This window comes from Theropithecus gelada, chromosome 11, assembly GCF_003255815.1.
Source record: "Theropithecus gelada isolate Dixy chromosome 11, Tgel_1.0, whole genome shotgun sequence".
Classification (NCBI taxonomy): Eukaryota; Metazoa; Chordata; class Mammalia; order Primates; family Cercopithecidae; genus Theropithecus; species Theropithecus gelada.
Genome location: NC_037679.1, coordinates 27610862 through 27637037, shown reverse-complemented (window position 1 = coordinate 27637037; position 26176 = coordinate 27610862). Strand labels below are relative to the sequence as shown.

General features: G+C 40.6%; 1 protein-coding gene and 1 non-coding gene across 11 annotated transcripts in view; one reads left to right on the top strand and one right to left on the bottom strand.

The window, feature by feature from the left end:
* Positions 1–25224, bottom strand: part of RAP1B (RAP1B, member of RAS oncogene family) — a 50647-nt gene extending 25423 nt beyond the window's left edge. For 4 of the 10 annotated variants that reach the window (XM_025403613.1, XM_025403609.1, XM_025403610.1 and 1 more), the window contains exon 1: positions 25019–25188. The gene's annotated coding sequence lies outside the window, so the exon portion shown is untranslated. Of the gene's footprint in view, positions 1–10987; positions 11195–25005 lie in introns of all 10 variants that reach the window. The other 6 variants (XM_025403604.1, XM_025403614.1, XM_025403606.1 and 3 more) reach the window with 5 other exon arrangements.
* On the top strand, positions 8510–8643 carry LOC112635677. Its single transcript, XR_003122012.1, has one exon. It is a non-coding gene; the product is annotated as a small nucleolar RNA SNORA70 (small nucleolar RNA).
* Positions 25225–26176: the final 952 nt, after the last annotated feature.

Here is a 26176-nt window from a genome sequence, read left to right as displayed (position 1 = left end):
TTTAAAAATTCTTTTTGAAGGAAAAAATAAGAGGCCCAAACACTACCTCTCCTACCCTCTTTTAAAAATAAAACTTCTAACAAGGAACTATAAAATAAATAGAAAGCTGCTAAAATGAAGACTGCTTATCATATTTACTTTGAGTTGTCTGCCTCTCTCATAATGAGGACACATGGAAAATGTTTCCAATCTTACTCATTCTGCCAAGAAAGATCTCCTGTGAACAAGAGTTCTAAATCTAGAAAGTGCAAAATTTGTAGATTATCAGACTGTGTATAGCATTTTCTCTATTCTGACCATATTTATAATACCTCAAGTAGGAAAAAATTCCCTTGCCCTTTCCATGGATTAACACTGCTAGTAAATCAAGTTTTTTCCATTAATTACACCAACCTTCTCACTAAAATATTCAACAACATATAATTTGACATGCAACGTAAGGTTAACTTTTACAGTTTTTTTTTTTTTTTTTTGGAGACAAAGAGTCTTGCTCAGTTGCCCAGGCTGGAGTGCAGTGGCCACCACAATCTCGGCTCACTGCAAGCTCTGCCTCCCAGGTTCATGCCATTCTCCTGCCTCAGCCTCCCAAGTAGCTGGGCCTACAGGTACCCACCACTACGCCCAGCTAATTTTTTTTGTATTTTTAGTAGAGACGGGGTTTCAACGTGTTAGCCAGGATGGTCTCGATCTCCTGACCTCGTGATCCGCCCGTCTCGGCCTCCCAAAATGCTGGGATTACAGGCGTGAGCCACCGCGCCCAGCCTTACAGTTTTATTTCTATAGTTACCTTTTCAGTTCAGTATTTGGTCATGTATGGTAGAATATAAACAATTTATCAATAATCTGACAAATGCAGAAGAATCAGTTTAATAGATTTCTCACCTGAGTCAATAGATAAGCAAAATAGTTAAGTGATTTTTTAAAAAAAGGAGAGACCAATTTCAAAAACAGGTAAAAAAATAATAATGATGTAGGCTCAAGATCACCTTATTAGTTTCTATCAGATCTTTCCAAATAGGCATATTTGTACAGAACTCCTCCCTGCTCCCAATTCTCTAGATGTGACTTAAAAAAAGTCATTCTTTTCCTGTCATCTGAACTAGCAGTAAAATCTATAGGGATGCATACTGACTCAGTATAGCCTTTACATCCCATTGTCTGGGTTGGAATCATTTCTACTAAGTATTAGTTGAGTGGCTTTGGTTATGTTATTTTAAACTCTGTCTCATTTCCTCATTTGAAAATGGAAATACGAGTATCTACTTCTTACAGTTTTTAAAGATTCAAATGAAATAACTTACCCTATACAAAATGTGTAGCACAATGAGTAACACATAGGAAGTAGTCAGTAAATGTTAATTTGCTATTTTTAAAAATTACATCTATCTAGGTGTTTACAGTGCTTAAGACACCTAAAGGACTTCAATAGCATACTATTTTAATAGGTAACTGTATACCTGGGAGTTGTCATGGACTCTTCTCTCCATTATCAAGTCTGATTCATTCCACCTTGGTATTTCTGGAATCAATTTCATTCTCTCTACTCCACTACCTTATAGTGGGCCTTATTATTTCTTACACAGGAAAAGGAGGATACAAGAGGCAATGAGAAAATATTAATTTGCTTTACACCTCAATTTCAATGACCAGATTAGAGATGTTTAGGTTTTTTTGTTTTTTTGAGACAGAGTCTTACTCTGTTGCCCAGGCTGGAGTGCAGTGGCATGATCTCAGCTCACTGCAACCTCCACCTCCCAAGTTCAAGTGATTCTCCGGCCTCAGCCTCCTCAGTAGATGGGACTACGGGCACACGCCACCATGCCTGGCTAATTTTCGTATTTTTTAGTAGAGACAAAGTTTCACCACATTGGCCAGGCTGGTCTCGAACTCCTGACCTCGTGATCCGCCTGCCTCGGCCTCCCAAAGTGCTGGGATTACAGGTGTGAGCCATCGCGCCAGGCTGAGATATTAGTTTTAACTGTAACAAAGAGGTTGTGTAGCCCAGAAATCAGAGGAAAAACAAACGTGACAACTACATATTAAAGCCCAGAAGACACTCTGTTTTATAAATTAAAATGTTCAGTGTTTGCACTGTGTTAGCACAATCAAGCAGGGTCTATAGAAAAAAGTGCTTGCTGTGGATGCACAGAAGAGAACAATTGTCTACCTATATAAAGAACTATCAGGCAAGGCTTCCTAAGTGGATATTTAAACCAGACCAGTGGATATATAAATCGTTAGGGAATAGGGGAGTTCACTTGGAAAGTGAGGGCACTCTGGGGAACGGGATGAGTATGATTGAAGTCATCAAGTCATGAATGGTGGCAGGTTTGGTGGAGATATGGGGGAATTTATTCTGTGATAATAAATCTCAACTTAGTTTTAAGGTTTTAGATGTAAGATGTCACCCCAATGAACTTTGATGATGTTTTTCCCAGCTTATGAGAAATAGAAATATGAACAGAAAAAAATACTGCACAAAACTGAAAAACCTTCTAACTTAGTGAGCTTCTCACAATAAAACACACAGTGAGTAGCTTGTATTGTACAATAAACCATAACATATAAAAATCACTTGCCAGCTGGGCATGACAGATCACATCTACAGGCCCAGTTACTTGAGTCTTGCTTGAGTGGGACGATTGCTTGGGGCCAGGAGTTCCAAACCAGCCTAGACAACATAGTGAGACATCATCTCTAAAAAAATCATTAGCCCACACAGTGCCTATCATCTCTGGACTTGCTCCCATTTTCTCTTTATCTGAAGCCTTTGGTAAAAAGGGGAGTTAAGTATCTTACATCCTATTTTTAATTTCTCTAGCAATAGATACCACTGTTGTGGTCAAACCACTGCCACCATTTACTCCACATTCTTTTAGGTTCTACTCTAAAAAAAACTGTGTCTACTAAACAAACCAAAACTACCAAAGAGTCCCTCTATGAAAAGGACATCATTCTTTTTCAACTTTAGTCAAAATTTTCCCACATTTTGGTCTTTTTTATCATCTGAATCTGATCTTTACATTTCTACATATGAATATAATCTTCCAAACATTTGCTTAAAAGGCACAAGTAATTCTTCTGTTAATTAAAAAAAAATTTTTTTGTTTGGCTGCGCATAGCGGCTCAGGCCTGTAATCCTAACACATTGGGAGACTGAGGCAGGAGGATCACTTGAGGCCAGGAATTCGAGACCAGCCTGGCCAACATGGCAAAACCCTGTCTCTAATAAAAATACAAAAATTAGTCGGGATGGTCTCACACACCTGTAGTCCCACCTCCTCAGGAGACTAAGGCCCAAGAATTGAACCTGGGAGGTGGAGGTTGCAGTGAGTCAAGACTGCAGCTGCAATCCAGCCTGGGTGACAGCCAAACTGTCTGAAAAAACAAAACAAAATCCAAAACCCAAAAAACTCACAAGTTTCCTTCATGTTCATTTTATGTGTTTATTTTTTAAAAAGAAAAAAAAAAAACCTGCAGTAAAGCACTGATATGCAAAAAAGATGGCTATATCATAAAGCGCAATCAGGGTGACCAACGGTCCAGGTTTAAGCACTGAAAGTCTCATGTCTGAGGAAATTCTCCATCCTGGGCAAACCAGAATGGTTGGCCATTTTAGGTGGAATACATTCTGACAGGAATTTGCTTCTTATTTCATATTCTTAAAGACGGATGAAACATACCTGCTCTCAAAAAGCTTACAATTTTGTAGGAAAAAATGGAGACATAAAAATATGAAAAATATCATGAGATGTACAAAATACTATGGTTCAGAAGGAGAGATTAGGAGATTTATGAAGAAGGTGGTGAAAAAAAAAAAGTTACAATAGGAAAGAACATACCAGGGATAAGAAAAGTGAGAGCAAAGGCACAAAAGACAGCATCACATGGGAACATTAATTAGACTATAGTGGAAAAAGCAGTCTGACTGGCTCACAGGGCACAAAGGAATAGGAAAATAAAAATAGCAGGAGTCTTCAGTTAAGATTAAGGAGATCTCTGAGTATCAGTGAAGAGCTCTGACTCATTTAATAAGCAACAACAGACATTTCGAAGATAAACATGAATACTGAGAAAACTAAAGGTACTTTTAAATTAACGAAAGAAGTTCTAACAGTAGAAAGCTGAACAATATATCTAGGCATGGTAAGCATTTCATTAAAATATGAGTAATATGTGATATATTTTTAAAATGTATAAGGTTGATTTGCAACAAAAACCTATATTAAAATGGTGAAAAACAAAAAATGAGGTCAGAAATAGCATACCAAATGAAGAAACTGCAAGAAACTGACATAAGGGATAGTTAAGAAACTGGTAATTCCAGCTTTATTCAATATTATATGGACATTAAGTATCTGCTATGTGCAGCCAGTGTAGATATCATACGCAAACATTTTTGGTTCCCTATTTTTTATAACAGGATATTAATTTTGATACCACGGCATCTAATAGCTAAGACACATTGAAGTTACACTTAGTTATACCACTATCACAGAACTTGTAGAACAAGTGCTAACTTATAGCACTTCCGGTATTTGCCTACGAACTCACATGTATTAACAAATAAAGCAGATGCATGGCGCAGGCCCCATTTTTCCCTCAAAAAAGTACTCTGAATCTGCCAAAGTGCATTAAAAAAAACACATTCAGGCTGCATGCAGTGGTTGATACCTGTAATCCTTGGGCAACAAGGCGAAACCCCACTCCTACAAAAAATACACAAAATTAGGGAGGCGTGGTGGCATATGCCTATAGTTCCAGCTACCCGGGAGGATGGGAGGTCAAAGGATCACCTGAGCCTGGGGAGGCTGAGGTTGCAGTGAGCTGTGATAGCGCCACTTCACTCCAGCCTGGGTAACAGAGACCCTCTCTCAAAACAAATAAACAAAAAAACACCCCAAAACCAAAAAAAGCAAAAAGCCCCAAAACCATACTCAGTTAAGGGTTAAATACCTCATGAGCTGGGGCCTACATGTAATGATTATTGCTATATAATCAAAACTTAACACAGTGCCCAGAATATGGAAGACATCTAATTATTTGTTGAATTAATCAAAACCAGTTTCTTGCCCTAGGAGAGGTTGGCAAACTAGAACTCCCAGGCCAAATCCCATTTGCTCCCTGTTTTTTTTTTTTGGTAAATAAAATTTTATTGGAACACAGTCACACTCATAAAGTTGTAATGGAACATAGTTCATTTGTTGTGTCTTGTCCACAACAAGCCTGTAGCCTGTTGGCTTCAGGCTACAACAGCAGAGGTGAATGGCTGTGATAAGAGATTGTATGGTTAACAAGACTTAAAATAGTTATCTGGTCCTTTACAGAAAAAGTTTGCTGGCCGGGCGCGGTGGCTCAAGCCTGTAATCCTAGCACTTTGGGAGGCCGAGGCGGGCGGATCATGAGGTCAGGAGATCGAGACCATCCTGGCTAACACGGTGAAACCCCGTCTCTACTAAAAATACAAAAAATTAGCCGGGCGTGGTGGCGGGCGCCTGTAGTCCCAGCTACTCGGGAGGCTGAGGCAGGAGAACGGCGTAAACCCGGGAGGCGGAGCTTGCAGTGAGCTGAGATCCGGCCACTGTACTCCAGCCTGGGCGACAGAGCGAGACTCCGTCTCAAAAAAAAAAAAAAAAAGAAAAAGTTTGCCAACACTTGCACTATAGGTGAGAGCCTGGAAGAGACGAGGATAGACCTTGCCCATAAACTCAGAGGTGGCAAATGGGTTTTAGCTTAGTCATCAACTCAAAATGTTAATAGCTACCTGTAGCTAAGTGCAGTGTTGAGAATGATCTTTGAGATCAACTAGGACTCAAAGGGAAAAAGAATCTAGTTCTCAATTACCAATGGCTACTATGGTTTAAGTGAAGGAGAGAAACGGTTGTATTAATGATGCCAAAAACATTTGAAAATTTCTGCTGTAGAGTATTTTAAATATCTAGCACTGTTGTCTGATGGTTTTGCAAAAATGAATTAATTAGCTGCAAAATATATGCCAAACAACCCCCTCAAAACAAATCAAAACACCTATAAAGAATTACTGAGAATGATCACGCTGAATGCTGAAGTCTGTCTACCAAAACCAGTGATTTCTGGCACAGATAGCTATCATTTTTATAACATTCATTCAACATCTCTATGTGACAGGTACATTATTCACTTAGTTAACAGATTAAGATCATTCATGAGGATAAAATAGTACGTAAAAAGGGAACCTACAACAAGAAGGTAAGTCCCCAGTATACATAAAAACTTTTAAGATTTAAAGATAAATTGAAAAGGACAGCTTGGTAAAATATATTTTACATTTAAAATGAAAACCTAATCTGTCAATTTTGTGCATTTAGATTCTCCAAGTGGCTAAAATACACATGGTCTAACATCAAAGTATTCACGCCACTGGGGTTCTGAAGTTTCTCTTCAGATTATTTTAGAAGAATCTATTGTTAACCAATAAATAACTAATCTGGAACAATTACATGTCTGTATGGTGCTTTCAAAGCACTTACCATGTCCTTTCATATATTAAATTTCATTCAATCTTCAGAGCAACAATGAAGATAAGGTACTGTCTTTAGATAAAGGATTTGGCCGGGCACAGGGGCTCACGCCTGTAATCCTAGCACTTTGGGGGCTGGAGTAGGTAGATGGCTTGAGCTCAGGAGTTCGATACCAGACTGGGAAACATTGTGAACCTTTGTCTCTACAAAAAATACAAAAAATTACCTGGGCATGGTGGTGCACGCCTGTGGCCCCAGCTACTCGGGGGGGCTGAGGTAAAAGGATCACCTGAGCCCATGGAGACTGAGGCTGCAGTGAGTCATGACTGCACCACTACATTCCAGCCTGGGCAACACAGTGAGACTTGTCTCAAAATAGATAGATAACTAACTAACTGACTGACTAAATAAAAACAGATAAAGGATTTGAGATTCAGATTACTTACCTGAGGTTGCAAAATCACAAGACTGTAGATTTAGGATTAGAATATAGACTAGTGCTGTCCAATAGAGATTCCTGTGATAATGTTCTAGCTGGACTGCCCAGTATAGTAGCCACTAGCCACAGATGACTATCAAGCACCTCAAATGTGGTTAGTGTAACTGTAAAACTAAAGTTTTGATTTTATTTAATTTCAATTAAAACTCTTTCTACACTTTTGGATTTCTGCTATGAAACTACTGAATAAGGCATCCAGAGCTTCAATATTCATGAAAAGCTTGGATCTACCAAAAGTGTCATCATCAGGGCCTATTTCTGGAAAAGCAGCTTGCCCCAGTCTTTTTCTACTTTTCTCTCACAAGGATACCACTCATTTTCTTCACATAAATATCCCTTTGAAAACTTTTTGCTAAATTTTCTAAAGTCATGCATCGGACAAGGTTTCCTCTCTTGGAAGTTATACAAATCACATTTACATATAAAAAGTCATTAAAAAATATCAAGCAACTTACAAAATTACTGTGGAAACTAGAGAACAAAGGTGGAAGCTAACATAGCCACAAACACCCAAAACCATATTACAAAACTGGCCAGGTGAGGACACTGCTGTCACATCACTAACAGTAGATGCTTCAGTTTATATCAGTTGTTTCTGCAGCAGAAAACTGATTTGTGGTGTACATCAACCAAGAGGAAAAGAGAAATCCATCAGAAATTTATCATCTCTTCCATCTCAAGTTAAAGTACGTGTAATTTTGTGGGGCCTATGTCAAGTACTTGTGCCCTAGCTGCAAGGGAGGCTGTAAAAGCTAGTATCTGGCATCTTCATTTTCTTCTTCTTAAGAGACAGGGTCTCATTCTGTTACCCAGGTGGGAGTTCAGAGGCGCAATCATAGCTCACTACAGCCTCAACTTCTGGGCTCAAGTGATCTATTCACCTCAACATCCTAAGTAGCTGGACTATAGGTGTGTGCCACATGCCCGATTAATTTTTTAAAACATTTTTTGCAGAGACAGGGTCTTGCCATGCTGCCCAGGCTGGTCTCAAACTCCTGGCCTCAAGTGATCCTCCTGCCTTGGCCTCCCAAAGTGTTGGGATTTCAGGAATGAGTCACCACTGTCTGGCCCATTTTCATTTTCTATAAAGCAAGGCTATCTACCAAAACTTAGGTCTGTTTTTTCAGTATACTGGGAAGTCTCTCTAAAGATAAATTAACGTACCCTGTACATCTATCTACATGATAAAAGACGCTTTTAGTCAGGTATTATGTTTCTGTTAGATGTAGTCTGGCTGGTATGGGTCATATTCCAGCATGATGTGAAGTAAGGAGCTATGCACGGGGTATTTCGAAAAGTGCATAAAACAAAGTCACTGCTGGGAATAACGAGAGGGGAAGTTTCAAGGTCAGGTCAAATTTAAATGTGAAGACCCAGAAGCTCGGGAAAGCTAATTAATTTTAAAGTAGTGGTTGGCTACCAAACCATTTACACTTCTAACACTATTATTAGTAAAATCTCTCATTCTAGTAGGGATTGGGTGTATGTGTGTGTTTTAAAAAACACCCTGCTGCAGCCCATTAAGCCAACTGAGTTCCTTTCCTCATGTGGGCCCAGTGTGCAATGCTGCAAACAGCAGCTTCCTTGGTAGTGTATGCAGCCTGTTTGTTGTATGGATTGCTTTAAGGGACCTTGGAGCCCCTCCTTTCAGATGGATGTTCATGTGCCTGACCTTGCACTACCCCAGTGTAGGCTCCAAACAGGCATGTGAGGTGCCTTTGGAAAGCCCCAGGGCACCGTGGCCAGGGTTCACATGGGCCAAGTTATCATGTACATCCATACCAAGCTGCAGAACAAGGAGCATGTGATTGAGGCCCTGTGCAGGGCCAACTTCAAGTTTCCTGGCTGCCAGAAGATCCACATCTCAAAGAAGTGGGGCTTCACCAAGTTCAATGCCAATGATTCTGAAGACATGGTGGCTGAAAAGCGGCTCATCCAGATAGCTGTAGGGTCAAGTACACTCCCAATCGTGGCCTTCTGGACAAGTGGCAGGCCCTGCACTCATGAGGGCTTCCACGGTGCTGCCCCCTCTTAATACTCACCAATAAATTCTACTTCCTGTCCACCTAAAAAACAAAAAACAACAACAACAAAAAAAACACCCTGGAAAATTCTGATACTACCTTCCCTCATTCTTAAGACCTTTACCCCTAGCCCAAAAATATTAGGGGCTGTCTACTAGGACCATTTAATTCATCTTCTTGCCTGTGAACTTCCCCAATTTAGTACAGAAAAGGGTGTCTGCTATTCCTCAGACCTCTAGAAATCAGATTTAGTAATTTAAATAAGCTACTCAAAATGCCTTAACTTCTGCAAGTCACAGATTAAAAATGAGACACTACCTCCAAAGGGATGACTTGAGACTAGGGGGAAAAGTTATCCAAGATGGTTCTCTATGTGCAAAATTTAAAGATACCGCCAAAAACGCCCCATAATATTTGCTGAACAGGTTGCAAAGTAACTACAACCACCACAGAAATATCCCCATTAGTTAAGGAAAATACCTACTTTCATGTATTTCAAGCAAATACTATACTACATGCAGTTTATAAGCTGTTGAGGTAGAGGTACAAGAAATCAGAAGTGACGAACTTCAGAGTTAGTAGATAACGGTAAGAACTCCAGAACAAAGGATACCTGTTTTCATGAATGGAAGAATGCCATAAATATTTTTTCAATGTAAATGCTTAAGTGGGGTGGTGCTTTTGCAAACCACCACCCTCCACAAGAATGGGTGAAGCTTTTTTAAAACATGATTTTACAGTCTGTTTCAACACAAGGTCGAATTCAGAAATAAACAGAATTAGTCTTTCATGACAGGAGACACAAATGGCTCAGAAAAATATTTTATTTCATTTTACTGTTAACCTCATAACCAGGATCAGATGACAAGCTTAATATAACCACTCCTGAATACATCTGAAACTTTTTTTTTTTTTGGAGACGGAGTCTTGCTCTATTGCCAGGCTGGAGCGTAGTGGCGCTATCTCGGCTCACTGCAACGTCCCCCTCCCGGATTCAAGCAATTCTCCTGCCTCAGCTTCCCAAGTAGCTGGGACTACAGGTGCACGCCACCACACCCAGCTAGTTTTTGTATTTTTAGTAGAGACGGGGTTTCACCATGTTGGCCAGGATGGTCTCGATCTCTTGACCTCGTAATCCACCCACCTTGGCCTCCCAAAGTGTTGGGATTACAGGCATGAGCCACCACGCCCGGCCTCATCTGAAACTTTTTAAAAGAATGCCTTGATTTTAGATTGTGGGTTCATAATCTTCATGACATTATTACACATTCAAAATGAAACTTAAGGACCAGAATATTCCTAATGGAAAATTCCCCAGTAAACCTGCCAGAAGTTCAGAGGAGAAAAATTAACCAAATAACAAAACATAGTGGAAGCACAGGTACTTCCTATAATTTTCTCTAATAATTATTTTAGTATCTCTACCTAAGCATTTATACTACCTGCTTATGCACACACTGGTTTATGCAGCTAATTGTGTTATAAAGTTGTTTTTGACTAATTTAACAGTTCTTCCTTTTACAATCTATCCTCTTCAGTTTATTCAAAGATCCATTAAGTATTCCACAAAATAAAGACCACTTAGAAAAATGAAAGGCACACCACACTTCTCTGGAAGAAATAAATAATGCTTACATTGGGCTTTCATATACGAATAAACACTTAGTTACTTACTTGCATAATTATTAGGCCAGTAAGCACTTAAAAAAAAAAAGAGCTCCAAAAAATGCCTATTTTGGCAATTCTACAAGTGATAAGATGGTACAAAAAAACATCACATGCATTAATGTGTGCATCGTTGAACATTAGTATATACACCAAATGGATAAAGGCAATGAGAACCAAAGTCTGGGTGGTTAATTACGCTGTTAAAATAACCAGAGCATCTGAAGAAAATATGGAAAGGGGGCAGTCACTTCCTGTAATCAATTCTGAGTTTCTAAGTAGCCTCTTCCGAGATTTACTTCAATCCTTGTCACTACCAAATGGTTCCATCGAGGAGCTTTTGTTGTTGTTGTTGTTGTTTGAGACGGAGTCTCGCTCTGTCGCCCAGGTTGGAGTGCAGTGGCACGATCTCAGCTTACTGCAACTTCTCCCTCCCAGGTTTCAGCGATTCTCCTGCCACAGCCTCCCGAGTAGCTGGCACTACAGGCGCACACCACCATGCCCTGCTAATTTTTTTATTTTTAGTAAAGACTGGGTTTCACCATGTTGGCCAGGCTGGTCTCGAACTCCTGGCCTCAAGTGATCCGCCCGCCTTGTCCTCCCAAAGTGCTGGGATTACAGGCGTGAGCCACCGCATCTGGTCCAAGGATTTTTAAATGAGGATTACATTAGTCCTATTTATAATATTCCTATTCTAATCTTCTATTGTATTCTTACTTTACAATTAAATGTATCAAATAATTCTTAAAAACATCTATTAGGAGACAAACTGCCTAATATCTTATAAGACTAAAAAAATCACCAAGATGAAACTGTGGTTAAGATATGAGCTCTCAATATTTAAACATTTAAAAAAACTGTTAGTGTTTGTCAGGCACCAACCTCAACTATTTCCAAAGATTAACTGGACTCTGCAATTATGAAATTAGGTGATTCTCCCATACCCTAAAGACTCATCACCCTCAGCAGTGCATTCCATCCTGAGTCAGGGTCAAACAGAATTCCTTGGCAGAGAGGGTTTGGAAAGCTAATTGCTTCAAAGTAACATTTTCAGACCCTGGTATCTTCTCCAAACAGTAATGAATAAACCCTTTTTTAACTCATTTGAAACCAATTTCTTCCCTTTTTTTTTCTTCCTGAGATGGAGTCTCACTCTGTTGCCCAGGCTGGAATGCAATGGCGTGATCTCGGCTCACTGCAACCTGCACCTCCTGGGTTCAAGCGATTCTCCTGCCTCAGCCTCCCGAGTAGCTGGGACTACCGGCATGCACCACCATGCCCAGCTAGGTTTTTGTATTTTTAGTAGAAACGGGGTTTCACCGTGTTAGCCAGGATGGTCTCGATCTCCTGACCTCGTGATCTACCCACCTAGGCCTTGCAAAGTGCTGGGATTACAGGCATGAACCACTGCACCCAACCTGAAACCAATTTCATATAGAACTTCTGAAATCCTAAAGTCTCTGAAAACTCAAAAGTTCTACAACTATTTTGGTGGCAAAGACTGACCTGATATATAATGACAAAACTTCATCTGAGCACTGATGGGAGACTATTTTTACCTTTTATTTCTCTCACTTAATGTGACTATCCATGTTTCACATTAATATTGTGTTTGATTACTCTTACCAAAATCTAAAACAAATCTTTCCTCAAAATTCTGAAATCCAAACCTGGCACCAAAGGTTATATATAGATAAGGGATTATGGCCCTATAATCAATTTTACAAACATCTACCAGAGCAAAACACTCTTGAATTTACTTCAATTTCTGTAGTGTTGCTCACTACAATTCATAGTTAATCTAAAACTCTTTTAATATGCTCTTTTAACTCTTTTACTGTCTTTTCTAACTAATAGATAAGGATTTCACTTCTTCCTTTGACTCTAATAAGCACTCATTTATATCACTCATTTCGATATTTTGAACTGCTAACAGTTTTATATTGGTTAACTTTTCACGTCTTTGCTAAAAACCTTTTGTGCAAAATTACTCAATTTAATCTTAACATATAGTAACTAAGAACAATTAGCTCTCAACAACATGCAATGAGATCAAATAGTCCTCAAGAGACAGATGACCTAAATAAAAAATGAGGAATTATAGTTGGACACAGATAAAAAACTTTAAAAATTAGTTTAAGGCTGGGTGCGGTAGCTCACGCCTGTAAATCCCAGCATTTTGGGAGGCTGAGGCAGGAGGATCACTTGAGCCCAGTAGTTCCAGACTAGCCTGGGCAAGATTATGAGACCATGCCACTACCAAAAGAGTAAAGAGAAAAACAGTTTAAGGAGTAGCTTATGGGAACTGATATGGACAAACCGTTACACACTTCACATATTTTTTTAACTAAAATAATTATCTTGAGCACTAGGTAGTTATTGGGCTAACCATTTGAGATAGTGGTAGAAAAGTAACATGATCTTCCTGTCCTCCTGAAACTGTTTAGAGGGGATGAGAGGTAAACAAATGGATAAATATAATTATTGATTATGATAAGAACTACAGAGGCAATGAAGAAAAATGTTCCTTTATATAAGGTGATCAGTAAAAACTGTAACTGTGACATCTGAAGTAAGATCCACTGTTGAGACTGAGGCAGAATTGCAGAGAGCTGGCAAAAGATTGTCACAGAAAGAAGTACAGCTGGCTAGAGCTTAGTGAGTAAGAGGGATAAAGTTGTGAAGTAAGCAAGAACTGAATTATGCAGTACCTTATAGGCCTTGATAAGGAACTGGTTCTTAAGGGTAAAATGGAACCAGAGGGTATTATTACATGATCTGATTTACATTTTTACATCTTTTTAAAGGTCACTTTGTATTCTGAGTAGAAATAATGTGGGGAAGGACAAGAATGAAAACAAATTAGGAAGCTCCTGTGAGTCCAGACAAGAGATGACTGTGGCTTAAACAAGGGTGGTATCACAGAAACACAGGATTTGAAAGCCCGAAAAGACCTTAACAGCCATTTAGTCAAACTTTCTCTACATAAAGATAAGGTCTTAAGAGAGGAGTTAACTTGTTCAAGGTTTCATGACCAGTGCCAAAGACTAAACTGAAGCCTGTCACCTAGGTCAATGTTACCACTACTAAACCATGCTATTTAAGACAACAGGCCAGGCGCGGTGGCTCAAGCCCGTAAGCCCAGCACTTTGGGAGGCTGAGACGGGCGGATCACAAGGTCAGGAGATCGAGACCATCCTGGCTAATACGGTGAAACCCCATCTCTACTAAAAAACATACAAAAAACTAGCCGGGCGAGGTGGCGGGCGCCTGTAGTCCCAGCTACTCGGGAGGCTGAGGCAGGAGAATGGCGTAAACCCGGGAGGCGGAGCTTGCAGTGAGCTGAGATCCGGCCACTGCACTCCAGCCTGGGCAACAGAGCGAGACTCCGTCTCAAAAAAAAAAAAGATAACAGAGTACAATAAAAGGTCTAACTACTTAAAACAAATACCTGAGTTCTCAGATTTAATTTCACACCCAATGGAATGAGCTAAAACATATGAGGACAATGAAATAAAGGTATAATTTGATCACCTGAAGGTCCAGAGAAAAGTACACAAGGGACTACTGGGGAGCAGAACTAGTGAAAGGCTCTCCAGTCAAACTGCTTAGTGATGAAATTTCAAGACTATAATCTCTAACTCAAATATAATGCCAGTTAATCCTCTACATAGGACCTTCTGATGGTTAAGATGTATCAACCACTAAAGCATCACAAGTGTTTTTCAATGTTGAGTTTATCATTCCTGTTGACCAGAACTGTGAAGTGAATTGCTTTTAACAGTAGTCTTGCACTTAACAAGAACCTCTTAATAACCATCCTCACTCTCTTTTCTGGTCTACTTCCCGCCCTTTCACCTCTTCATTGCCTATTATCACCATCATTAACCATCATCACTTGTATCTAAACAAAGAAATGTTATAAATGCTTTTTCTGTCCTTCAAAGCTTGCAAACCTAGTCTTACTTCTTTTTTGTTGAAGGATGATTAAGTTGAGAGCTCCTGGAAGAAAAAAACACAAGTATAAACAAGCTAAAATAGAAGGATTTAATGCAATATTTTCAACTAGCAACCACAACTCTATAAACAATAGTCAGTGACAACCTTGTGACTAATTTGGATGTCCTGGACATAAAATATGATCTCAGTATGTTCCCTAATTCAGAACTGCTAGAACAGCTGACCAGTTAATTATTTAATATAGAGAGCACTAAAGCTTCCTGTTAAACTCCCCTGCTCTCTCTGGGATTAGCTCATGTAGGCAGGAATTCTATAATGCTTAATCCCAGAAGCTACCCTGAAGTTAGCATTTTCACATGTATTCCTTCCTTTTTCTTCCTCTGGTGTCAACTTTGTTCTTTGCAACACTGGAGGTGTTCAGACTGAATTAACTCTTTTTCTTTCCATTTTAATCTCTCTAGGGAAATAACTGGCACTAAATTTCCAACAAACTGTGCACAATACAAACTGTAACTTAACCATGTTTCTTACCACTTTCCTAATTTGAACTGATTACTACATCCAAACAGTCTAAAAAATCCTTTAAAATTTGGAACCAGACCGGTGTGGTGGCTCACTCCTGTAATCCCAGCACTTTGGAGGACTGAGGTGGGAGAACTGATTGAGCCAAGGAGTTTGACACCAGCCTGGGCAACATGGCAAAACCCTGTCTCTACAAAAAATACAAAAGTTAGCCTGGTATGGTGGCACGCGCCTGTAGTCCCAGCTACCTGGGAGGCTGAGGTGGATCAACTGAGCCCGGGAGGTCAAGGCTTCAGTTGAGTCGTGGTTTTGACACTGCACTCAAGCCTAGGTGACAGAGTGAGACCTTGTCTCAAAAAAAATAAATAAATAAAATAAAATAAAATTTGGACTTATCCCATGAGTTTATAAAAAGTTTAACAAGGATTGCTACTAATGTTTTTAAATTAACATAAAAAAGAAGGCCTCCCAGTGGCTTTACCCAGCACTTTGGGAGGCCGAGGTGGGTGGATTACCTGAGGTCAGGAGTTCAGGAACAGCCTGGCCAGTATGGTGAAACCCTGTCTCTAAAACTAGAGAAATCAGCCGGGCATGGTGGTGGTGCCTGCAATCCCAGCTACTTGGGAGGCTGAGGCAAGAGAACTGCTTGAACCTGGGAGGAGGAGGTTACAGTGAGCTGAGATTGCACCACTGCATTCCACAATCCAGCCTGGGCAGCAAGAGACTCAAGTCTCAAAAAAAAAAAAAAAAGAAAAGAAAAGAAAAGAAAAGAAAAAAGAAAGAAAGAAAGAAAGGAAAAAAAAGAGGCAAGAAACAGCATTCTCCTGAAAGGTAAAAAAAGGATCATTCTACAGGTGTGTTTTTGAAAAGTGTCCTTAAGGAAAGCCAACATACCAAATTCTCAGGTCAAAAAGACATTACTAAACTTGAAACTTACAGCTTTACTATGGGAAAGTTATCAAATATTTTAAAACTGAGAAAGTCAACTACTAAAAATCTAATTAAGGATTATGTTAGAATTTGGACACAAGGGCATTCTGTCTATAGATGAGCGGTCAGGTATACAAAACAAGTATTAAAACCAAAAAATAGGCTTAAAAGTAATTATTATCTAATCCATTACCATGGCCAAAAGTTGAATAGACTGCTCAGAAAAGACTACAAAGAAGTTAAACTTAAATTGATTATATATTAATAAGAGATTTTAAGATAAAGCACATGAAAACACTGCTTCATATTTATCTCTGGCTCCCATTCCTGTTTCCAAAATATAAACAAAATAAATCAAAGAAGACATTAAACACTGACAGCAAAGCATGGAAAAATGAGTAATACAAAAAGAATACATCAGACAGTTGGGAATATTTTAATAATAGCGTTTTCAGATAAATCTGGATATTGGTCTTTGACACTACACCAAAACTCAGCAATTGGTTGCAATGTGGAACAGGATACCTTATTGACAAACTTTATGTTCTCTATAACATTAAAATCCATTGGTCTAGCACATTTTGGAAAGATTTCTTACCCATGTATGATTTTTATAATACTATGAATTGATCATTTGGAAATACTGACTCAGTTATGCACATAATCAAATAATGACAGATTTCATTATATACTTACAGCAGCTGATACAAGCTTTCTAAAATTTTTGCTTAAAATCTAGGAACTTTATCATTGACCATAAATACTATCACTATTTTCCCTAAAGCAAAGGCTCACTGTTTTCAAGAAAATGTCAGCCTAATGCCCAAGTCTGGCATTCTTTTAAGCAAAAATGGCATTATATGAAAAAATGACTGCTTCAGCGTGCGACTCAATTACACAAATGCTTTCCCTAGAAACAACCATTATATTTCAGTATGCTGCAAAGTGTTTTTGTTTTGTTTTTTGAGACAGCGTCTTCCTCTGTCACCCAGGTTGAAGGGCAGTGGCACAATCACAGCTAACTGCAGCCTCCAACTCTTGGGCTCAAGAGATCCTCTCACCTCAGCCTCCCAGAGTAGCTGTAGGTGTGCATGACCACACTGGCTTTTTTCTTCTTTAATAGGAGAGACAGGCTCTCACTACATTGCCCAGGCTGGACTCAGCCTCCCAAAGTGCTGGGAGGCTTGCTGTCCGTGGTCTCACCAGTGTTTTAAGCATACTTCCCATTTTGTTATAGTATATTAAAAAGATGTGTACAAAGGTAGAGATTTAGTTTAAAATTTTTTTACTTCTTCATCAAGAGCATTTAGGTGAAACTTAAAACAAAAAACTGTGAGTGCATGGCAGTGAATAATACAATGATTATAAGCACAGTGGAGTACTCTAACCTGGTTTATTCTGAAGTGCCGGAAGTTTTATCCACCACTGTTTTTACACTACAGGTATGTCACTACAGAGAAAAGAGCAAAGAATGTCTCAGCATTATAAAAATAGTTTTGCACTTGTACACTCCCCAAAAAAGTCAAGGGGACCTCCAGGATTCCTTGGACCATACTTTGAAAATACTGATCTGGGTAATTCCTTTGTTAGACTAATCAAAAATCACATTTATTAGTTCTTATTCATACTTCAATGGGAATCTTAAGCAATGCTATAGGATAATAAAAGCTTTATAGGGCCAGGCAAGGTGGCTCACACCTGTAATCCCAGCACTTTGGGAGGCCAAGGCAGGCAGACCACAGGATGAGGAGTTTGAGACCAGCCTGGCCAATATGGTGAACCCCCATCTCTAAGAAAAATACAAAAAAAATTAGCCAGGCATGGGGGCGCATGCCTGTAATCCCAGCTACTCGAGAGGCTGAGGCAGAACTGCTTGAACCCGGGAGGCAGAGGTTGCACTGAGTGGAGATCATGCATTCTAGCCTGGGCGACAGAGTGAGACTCCATCTCAAAAAAAGAAAAAGGAAAAAAAAAAAAAGCTTTATAAAACAAGAACTAATATGGCTGGGTACGGTGGCTCCGTCTATAATCCTAGCATTTTGGGAGGTGGTGGCGGGCAGATTACTTGAGCTCAGGAGTTCAGACCAGCGTGGGCAACATGGTGAGACCCCATATCTACAAAAAATACAAAAATTAGCTGGGCGTGGTGGCATGCACCTGTAGGCCCAGGTACTTGGGGAGCTGAGGCTGGAGAATGGCTTGAATCTGGGAAGTTGAGGCTGCAGTGAGCAAGTCTGTGCCACTGCACTTCAGCCTGGGTGACAGAGTGAGGCCGTCAAAATAAATAAATAAATAAATAAATAGTACAATACTATATTATTTATGGTTTATAAAATCTTTACAAATAATACTGCATTTGATCCTCAACAACTCTAACAACAGTATGTCATCATTCTCACTGAGGAGGCAGAGGCTGGAAAGCTTCAGAAGGAAAGTACACATTTTGCTTTAAAAAAAGTCACTGTAGTGATTGGATTACGGATGATACTAATTTTCTTTATACTTTTCTATATTCTAAACACTAGTAAGAAAATCAAAAAGACATGTTTGAACTCAGCCAATCTTATAAACACAAATTCAGTACACTATCTCAAGTTTGTTAATTCCAAGAGCAGTAGAAGAAAATAACAGATAACATACATTATATATCTCATCCTTATTCCTCAATTCAAGATTCCAGAGGAATTCCTGCATTTTGCTATTGTATTGAAGAACTTATGGATAACTTAAAATCTTAGAAGCATGAGCCACAAATATATTAGCACAATGTTGTAATAGGATTCCACATTCTAACTACAACTTTAAAACACAAGGTAACAAACAGCTGGATGCAACATACATACCTTTTGATGCATAAAAACTAAGTAAAAATAGATTTTATATATAGTCCTTATTTTATTGATACCCTTTCAGTTCTATTAACTGAGAACTTAGAACTTAGAAAGAAACTTAGAAAGTCCCTGAATTTAGTATAAAGTAACTTTGAAAAATATATTCTAATGTGAGAAGGATAAATTTTAGAATACACAGATAACTATAATTTCATTTTACCCGGCATTTTCCATTTCCTCTCCAAAAGCTTTCACCAAAAATTGCAGGTAGAGGCAATCCACCACTTTGGCAATTAGTTCACTGTATATTTTTAAAATAAAGTTACTTAGTGAAATGCTGGGCCAGGCACAGTGGCTCATGCCTATAATCCCAGCACTTTGGGAGGCCAAGATGGGCGGATTCCTTGAGCCTACGAGTTTGAGGTGAGCTTGGGCAACGTGGCGAAACCGTCTCTACAAAAAATACAAAAACTGGCCGAGCACGGTGGCTCACACCTGTAATCCCAGCGCTTTGGGAGGCCGAGGCAGGTGGATCACCTGAGGTCAGGAATTCGAGACCAGCCTCACCAATATGGTGAAACACTCCCTCTACTAAAAATACAAAACTTAGCCGGGTGTGGTGGTGTACGCCTGCAGTACCAGCTACTCCGCAGGCTGAGGCAGAATTGCTTGAACCTGGAGGCGGAGGTTGCAGTGAACTGAGATTGCGCCACTGCACTCCAGCCTGGGGGAGAGAGCCAGACTCCATTTCAACAACAACAAACAAAAAAAAAAAAAAAAAAGAAAAAAGAAAAGAAAAAGAAAAAGAAAAAATTAGCCAGGCACAGTATTCCCAGCTACTCCGGAGGCTTAGACTGGAGGACTGCTTAACCCCTGGAGGCGGAGGAGGATGTGGTGAACTGAGATCATGCTACTGCACTCCAGCCTGACTGACACAGCCAGACTGTCTCAAAAAAAAAAAAAAAAAAAAAAACCAAAAACCAAAAAACCGCCGGGTGCAGTGGCTCACTCCTGTAATCCCAGCACTTTGGGAGGCCGAATCAGGCAGATCACGAGGTCAGGAGATCGAGACCATCCTGGCTAACATGGTGAAACCCCGTCTCTACTAAAAATACAAAAAATTAGCCAGGCGTGGTGGCGGGCGCCTGTAGTCCCAGCTACCCGGGAGGCTGAGGCAGAAGAATGGCGTGAATCCAGCAGGCGGAGCTTGCAGTGAGCCGAGACTGTGCCACTGCACTCCAGCCTGGATGACACAGCAGGACTCCGTCTCAAAAAAAAGAAGATCCAAATTATTTATTAGAGTTTTTAATGGATGCTCTCTTCCTTTATTCAGTCTATCTGCACAACAGTCAAAAAACATTTAAACACAGTTAAAAAACACAACAGTTAAAAAATAATCCCCCAGTACTGGAAAAAAAAATCACAACTTATGAGATCAGAATTCAGTTAAAATGTAAAAGGTCTCACTGATATATACATATGTGTATATATATAAAGTAGTATAACTACAAAAACATAAAGTAAAAGTAATTACAAGTAAGTTTTAGGAAATGGTTTGATATAAAACTCAAACTCACAATATTAAATAATTACTCTCTATGGTCAGAGAGAGAGATTTGTAACTTAAAAGAACATTTCTAGTATGCAGGCACCTCATATACAATCAAGTAATTTTTTTTTTTCTGACAGTCTCACTCTGTTGCCCAGGCTGCAGTGCAGTGGAGCAATCTCGGCTCACTGCAACCTCCACCTGCCAGGTTCAAGGGATTCTCCTGCCTCAGCCTCCCAAGTAGCTGGGATTAGACACCTCCCACTACGCCCAACTAATTTTTTGTATTTTGAGTTGCATACTGATATTACAGAATATAGTCTTCCTGTACAATAAAAACCAGATGGAAATTCTGCAATTCATACTGTAAATATTTTTACTTTAGGGAATTTAAATTTAAAAAACTGGTACATTTCCCCTTTATTTTCATTTTTTCGTAAGTTTTAAGGTTCTTTGGAAACAGTTTTAAAAATTTTGACCCTCTACTAATTCAAAGGAAAAAAAATCTTTCTAAATCACTAAATAATCAGTTGCTACTGTACCCTTGATTTGACCAACATTAGGAATAAATAGTCCAGTGTTAAGAAATACAGAATGTGATACTATTTTTTGTTGCTAGTGAATTTTAAAAAGTGATGTTTTTAAGGCAGCACAAAAGTTCCTGAAAACTTCTCTTGTTTAAAATAGAAACTCTCTATGACCAAAGAGATTTGTTTTAGAATCCGGTGCTCAGCTGGGTTCAAAGTACAACAGATTATATACAAGTCAGTTTTTACTGCAAATGGATAAATTCATCTATTCTTTGTAGCTGCTTCCACTGTGCTCATGAGATTTACAAAGAACTTAAGACCTCAAATGGTAACTAGTACCTTTCAATACCATTGCAAAACATCTATGAACACAGGAAAACATTAGCTTCCAGAGCCATAATACAGTACTCCTGTTTATAGATTACTGAACTAAAAATTTTGTCCAATGTTACAATGAATCATTGCATCAGCCAAAATGTCTTAACTTGTTCTAAAAGAAATTTAATTTGAAAAGGTTAACAAAAACTTCAGCCTAATCTCTTAGAGCATGGAGTCCTCAATGACAGGAGGGGGAAGAACACCCAGGGCATATTTTTAGTCACAATCTGTCTCACAAAGTTTAAGAAATAGTAACTTTACCTACCTTTTTTATAGAGTGAACATGTGACATCACTGTTATAAAACAGCAGTAAATAGCTAAATCATAAATGCTAAATTACTCCTAGTGCCAGTCAAATCTAGACACTGCAGATCAATACCCAACCTCCTCTTTAGCAACACAAACATACAGAGAAACAGTTATTTTACATCTTTAAGGAAATGATGCAAATCACTAAGATCTGCCTGATAGTCGATAATAAAACAGCCTATTTAAACAATACTTATGGGGAAAAAGTAAATGGACACCTAGTAAAATCGGTCAAATTCTCTGTATCAGATCCACTTTCAGATTTATTTCACTACCTTAATATTTATCGAATACCTACAACAAAAGGCAAAGAAACCTGAACGTGAGCTTTTCATCCAAATCTTAGACTGCATTTAAAATAACATGTCTAATCAGTTACCATGTTTTCAATCTCTGCATAGACCTTTCACCAATCTTGAATTAGATAGGAAGATACACTTGAAAGGATCCTTACAAAAATGGATCTAGTTATTTTAACGATTAATTATTTGCTATACCCTTCTTACATGGTGGCTCTTTATTATGGGAGAGGGTCACTTTACCTTTATACAGCTAAGAGAAAATATTGGAATTCTGAAAAGGATTGAGGATAAAACGAAAATTAGTTTGTCAAGTAAAAGAGATTCCAAAGCCAATATGGAAATGTTTCTTTTTAAAGGCTTACAATGTTCTCTTCAAGTATCCTCTCTTTGAATGTTCATTACCATTAATCCCTAAATTCAAACGCTAACCATTACTCTGTGCCCAGGCAAAGCTATAGGAAGAAGAATACCGTGAAGAATAAAATGGATCAAGTCCCTACCCTCATGGTACTTACATTTAACTGGTGTTGTATGTCTATTGCAAGGCACCATGCCAGTGCTTTAAGGCATACAAAAGAATATATATCTTGTGGTTGGGGTTTACAATACAATGGAATAAATAATATATAATGGTAACAAGGGGCAGGAAGTAATGTGTGTCATAGAAGGTAAGAGATATGTCTTTTATGCGGTCAGGGGTGAGTGGGAGAACGTAAAAGAGAGCAGAGCAATCATTTTCTTTTTTCGTTTTCTTTTTTTTTTTTTTAATACAGGGTCTAGCTCTGTCACCCAGGCTGGAGTAGTGCAGTCTCGGCTCACTGCAGCCTTCAGGTTCAAGCGATTCTCGTGCCTCAGCCTCCCGAGTAGCTGGGATTGCAGGCGCGTGCCACTACGCCCGGCTAAATTTTGTATTTTTAGTAGAGACGGGGTTTCACCATGTTGCCTAGGCTGTTCTCGAACTCCTGACCTCAAGTGATCCGCCTGCCTCGGCTCGGCCTCCCAAAGTGTTGGCATTACAGGCGTAAGCCACCACGCCCGGCCAGAGCAATTATTTTCATGCCCCATATCACATTTTGAAATTAAGTTAGTTTAGTATTGGTTCTTCAGTTGTATTTTGATACCTGGCATATTAGAAAAATCAACAAACTGGTTACATGTGTTCCAATGATTTACTTTAGGACTTCCTCAGATAAGGCAGCTTCACAATTTATTGTCAATGTCAAACAAGGAAATGCAAGTGAAAACACCTAATGCAGTACAGATTAAAAGCACAGATGGGCTCAAATAAGACTATCATTCAGGCTCTGTGTGCTTAAAGTTATTTAATCTGAGTATCAGTTTCCTTACCTAAAACCTGAGGATGAAACTACCCAAGTGGTGTTTCCTCCTATTTGACTAAGGTACCCACTTTTAGAAAGTGCGATATGGGAAGAATATTCTTTGTAAGATGATAATTCACTATAAAAATGTTGTATTTCTTTCTCCAGGTTGTCTCTTACGGATAGACTACTGTCCTAAAGGTCAGTGGACTCACTAATTGGTTATCTTATCTAGGCCTCAGTTTCCTCCTCCATAAAATGACAGGGTGGGACTGGATGATCTAAATAGTCCCTTCCGGCCCTTAAAAAGTCCCATGACTCCACTATGACTCAATAAATACTATTTCAAGAGTCAGCTTTTAAGAGTAATATGGGCTTGAAGTTAAATGAATGTCTCCCTTTTCTATTTATATAAGTTACTTCTTGTTAAGATATGGTCTTGTTGAGCAAGTCCAAATAGTATTCTAATTACAAAAAAAGAGAGTTGAAAAGTAAATTTACGAGTCAGAGCTTTAAATTGATAAGTACTCGACATATATTAGATGCCGCCAGCAAAACCAAAATCCAATTAGACGGAATTAATTTTAAAACACTAAAATCACAATCTTCATTTAGTGTCAACTTTCTACCCCGTAAAAATGTGATTTCCCGTTACTGCAACACACAACTGCTTCTATTCATACCAATCAGAAGTTACACGGCCAAAACGTTTTTCTAAACTATTAAAGAGAGTGGGAAGAGGGGGTAAAGCGAAGGGGAAGGAATCCATCTGCTTTAACTTGCAAGAATGATCTTTTCTCCAAAAGACATCAGTGTTTTTCAGAAGAAAACTCCGGAGGGCCCGGTTCATTGGGCGTAGTTTTAAATAAAATTCATGGCGCTGATAGTTTTAGGATTAGACACCCAGAGATGGCGAAAAAGAGAAGAGGACAAACTTCCCGGATTTTCTCTCCCTCTGTAAGATAAAGAGATTTCCTCTTGCTGACGAAGGGAAAGGCCCCTTTAACAGTTTTTCTCTGCACGGTGGCTGCTGCCAGACTAGGTGGGGCTCCCTCCGCTGCCTTCCTCCTGCCACTTCCCGCAACAAATGGAGCAAGCCAGCCCCGTTTCAGGCAAACTTTTTCCCTGTCAGGCTCAAGCCTGCGGGGCGCAGGGGAGTGGTTTCCCCCGAAGGCTCCTCTCCCTAGCTCGGGGCTAGAGGAAGCTGGGTCTTCGCAAAGGACAACTTTATGGTTTCCGTTCTAACTTCCACCCATACCACGGAGGGAACCCAGGCGACAAGCAAGGGGACTCGGGGCGGGGAGCGAGTCTTCGGGGGAGCCGGCGGGGAAAGGAGGGCGGCGGGAGAAGCTGCGGCGGCCGCGGGCTGAAGAGAGCGGGCGGGTGGGGGGGTCCTCGGGCTCTCACTTCCTCCGCCATATTTCAGACATTTGACCCCTTCCGCAAAGCGCGCTATTCCCCCGCGGCGGCGGCGCGGCTCCTCCTCGCCGGCCCGCAAGGCAGCGCGCTAGCCGGCGGGCGCCTGGCCCTCGCGCCACCTGCCGCGCGCCGAGGGGCTGCAGCCGCCGGGGCCCCTGACCGCCGCGCCCGGCCCGCGCCTCGCCGCACCCCACCCGCTCCCCTCAGCCGGCGCCCGGCCCCCGCCCCGCGCGGCCGCCACCGCCGCTTCCCTCAGCGGCCACGCACTCACTCTGCGAACCTCTCACGCTGTCACCGGGTCCCCGCAGCCAGCGTCGCCCCGCGCTCCCTCCGGGTCGCTACTCTCGGCGCCACGGCGGTCCTGCCGCTGCCGCCGCCGCTCCGGCTGGTTTACACGCCTGACTCTGGGCGAGGTTTGGCGATGTCGCCTTGACGTCAGGCGTTCAGCCTCGCTCCAGCTTCCGCCCGCGGGCGGGGCGCGCGGGTGCGCGGCCCGGGAAGGGGCGGGCCCTAGGGGGCGGGGCGAGGGGGAATCGAGGGGGCCGGGCCGCCGCGCGACGGGTCCTCGGCGCCGGCATCTCGCCGGCCTGCGGCGCAGCCGGATAGCAGGCCCTGCCCACGGTCCCCTTAGCTGCCTCTGGGCGACCAGAATGCCGAGGTTCTCTCTAGCTGCGCCGCGCCTTCAGGCTCGCTTCCCCAGGCTGTCTGGTGGGCGGAATCCGCGCGTCGGTGTTCTTGACCCTCGTAGGTTCCAGTGGAACCCTCCGAAACCCAAAAAGCGCCGCCTCTTAATGCAAACTGTAGTCACCGACTCCTCCAGTCTGTTGGTATTCGCGTCGTCCTTTGTGCTGGGCAGTAACCGAGAAGTAACGGAGAGCGCGCAGTTCCTACACCTAGAACTCCCCGAGGGAGCCCGAGCCAGCAAGTCTTTCCATTCTTGAGATGCCTTTTCTCCGGGATTGACAAGTATTTCATCCATTGGTGTCTTAACCCGGGCGAACTCTTTCCAAATTACCCTGCCAAACGCAGTTATCAAAACTATGATTTCCAAATAAGTTTGTACCCTGCACCTAAACCAACACCATTTCTATAACTAAAATAAGTTGAGTATTTAAATGCGTGGCCTGGACGCTTTATTTACTTCACAGGATTACCCATAGGCAGGTAGGTTTATTGTGTGACTTCAGGGCACCAGAAAACACTCTCTGTTTCAAAATGCCTCCTTCCAAAAAGGGCGGGAACTTAACACGGGAACTTACCATTTTTACCCTTAGTACAAGAAACTTACCAGAACTTTTTCTTGAAGCAGTTTTGATGGACGAAGAGATTAAGAGAGCAAAGTGCAGGAAAAAGTGGGGCTTGAGGATCATTTAAGACTAATTTTCTTGGTTCATAATTTAATTAGGCCCTGTACAAATTATTCTTGAAATAAATCTTC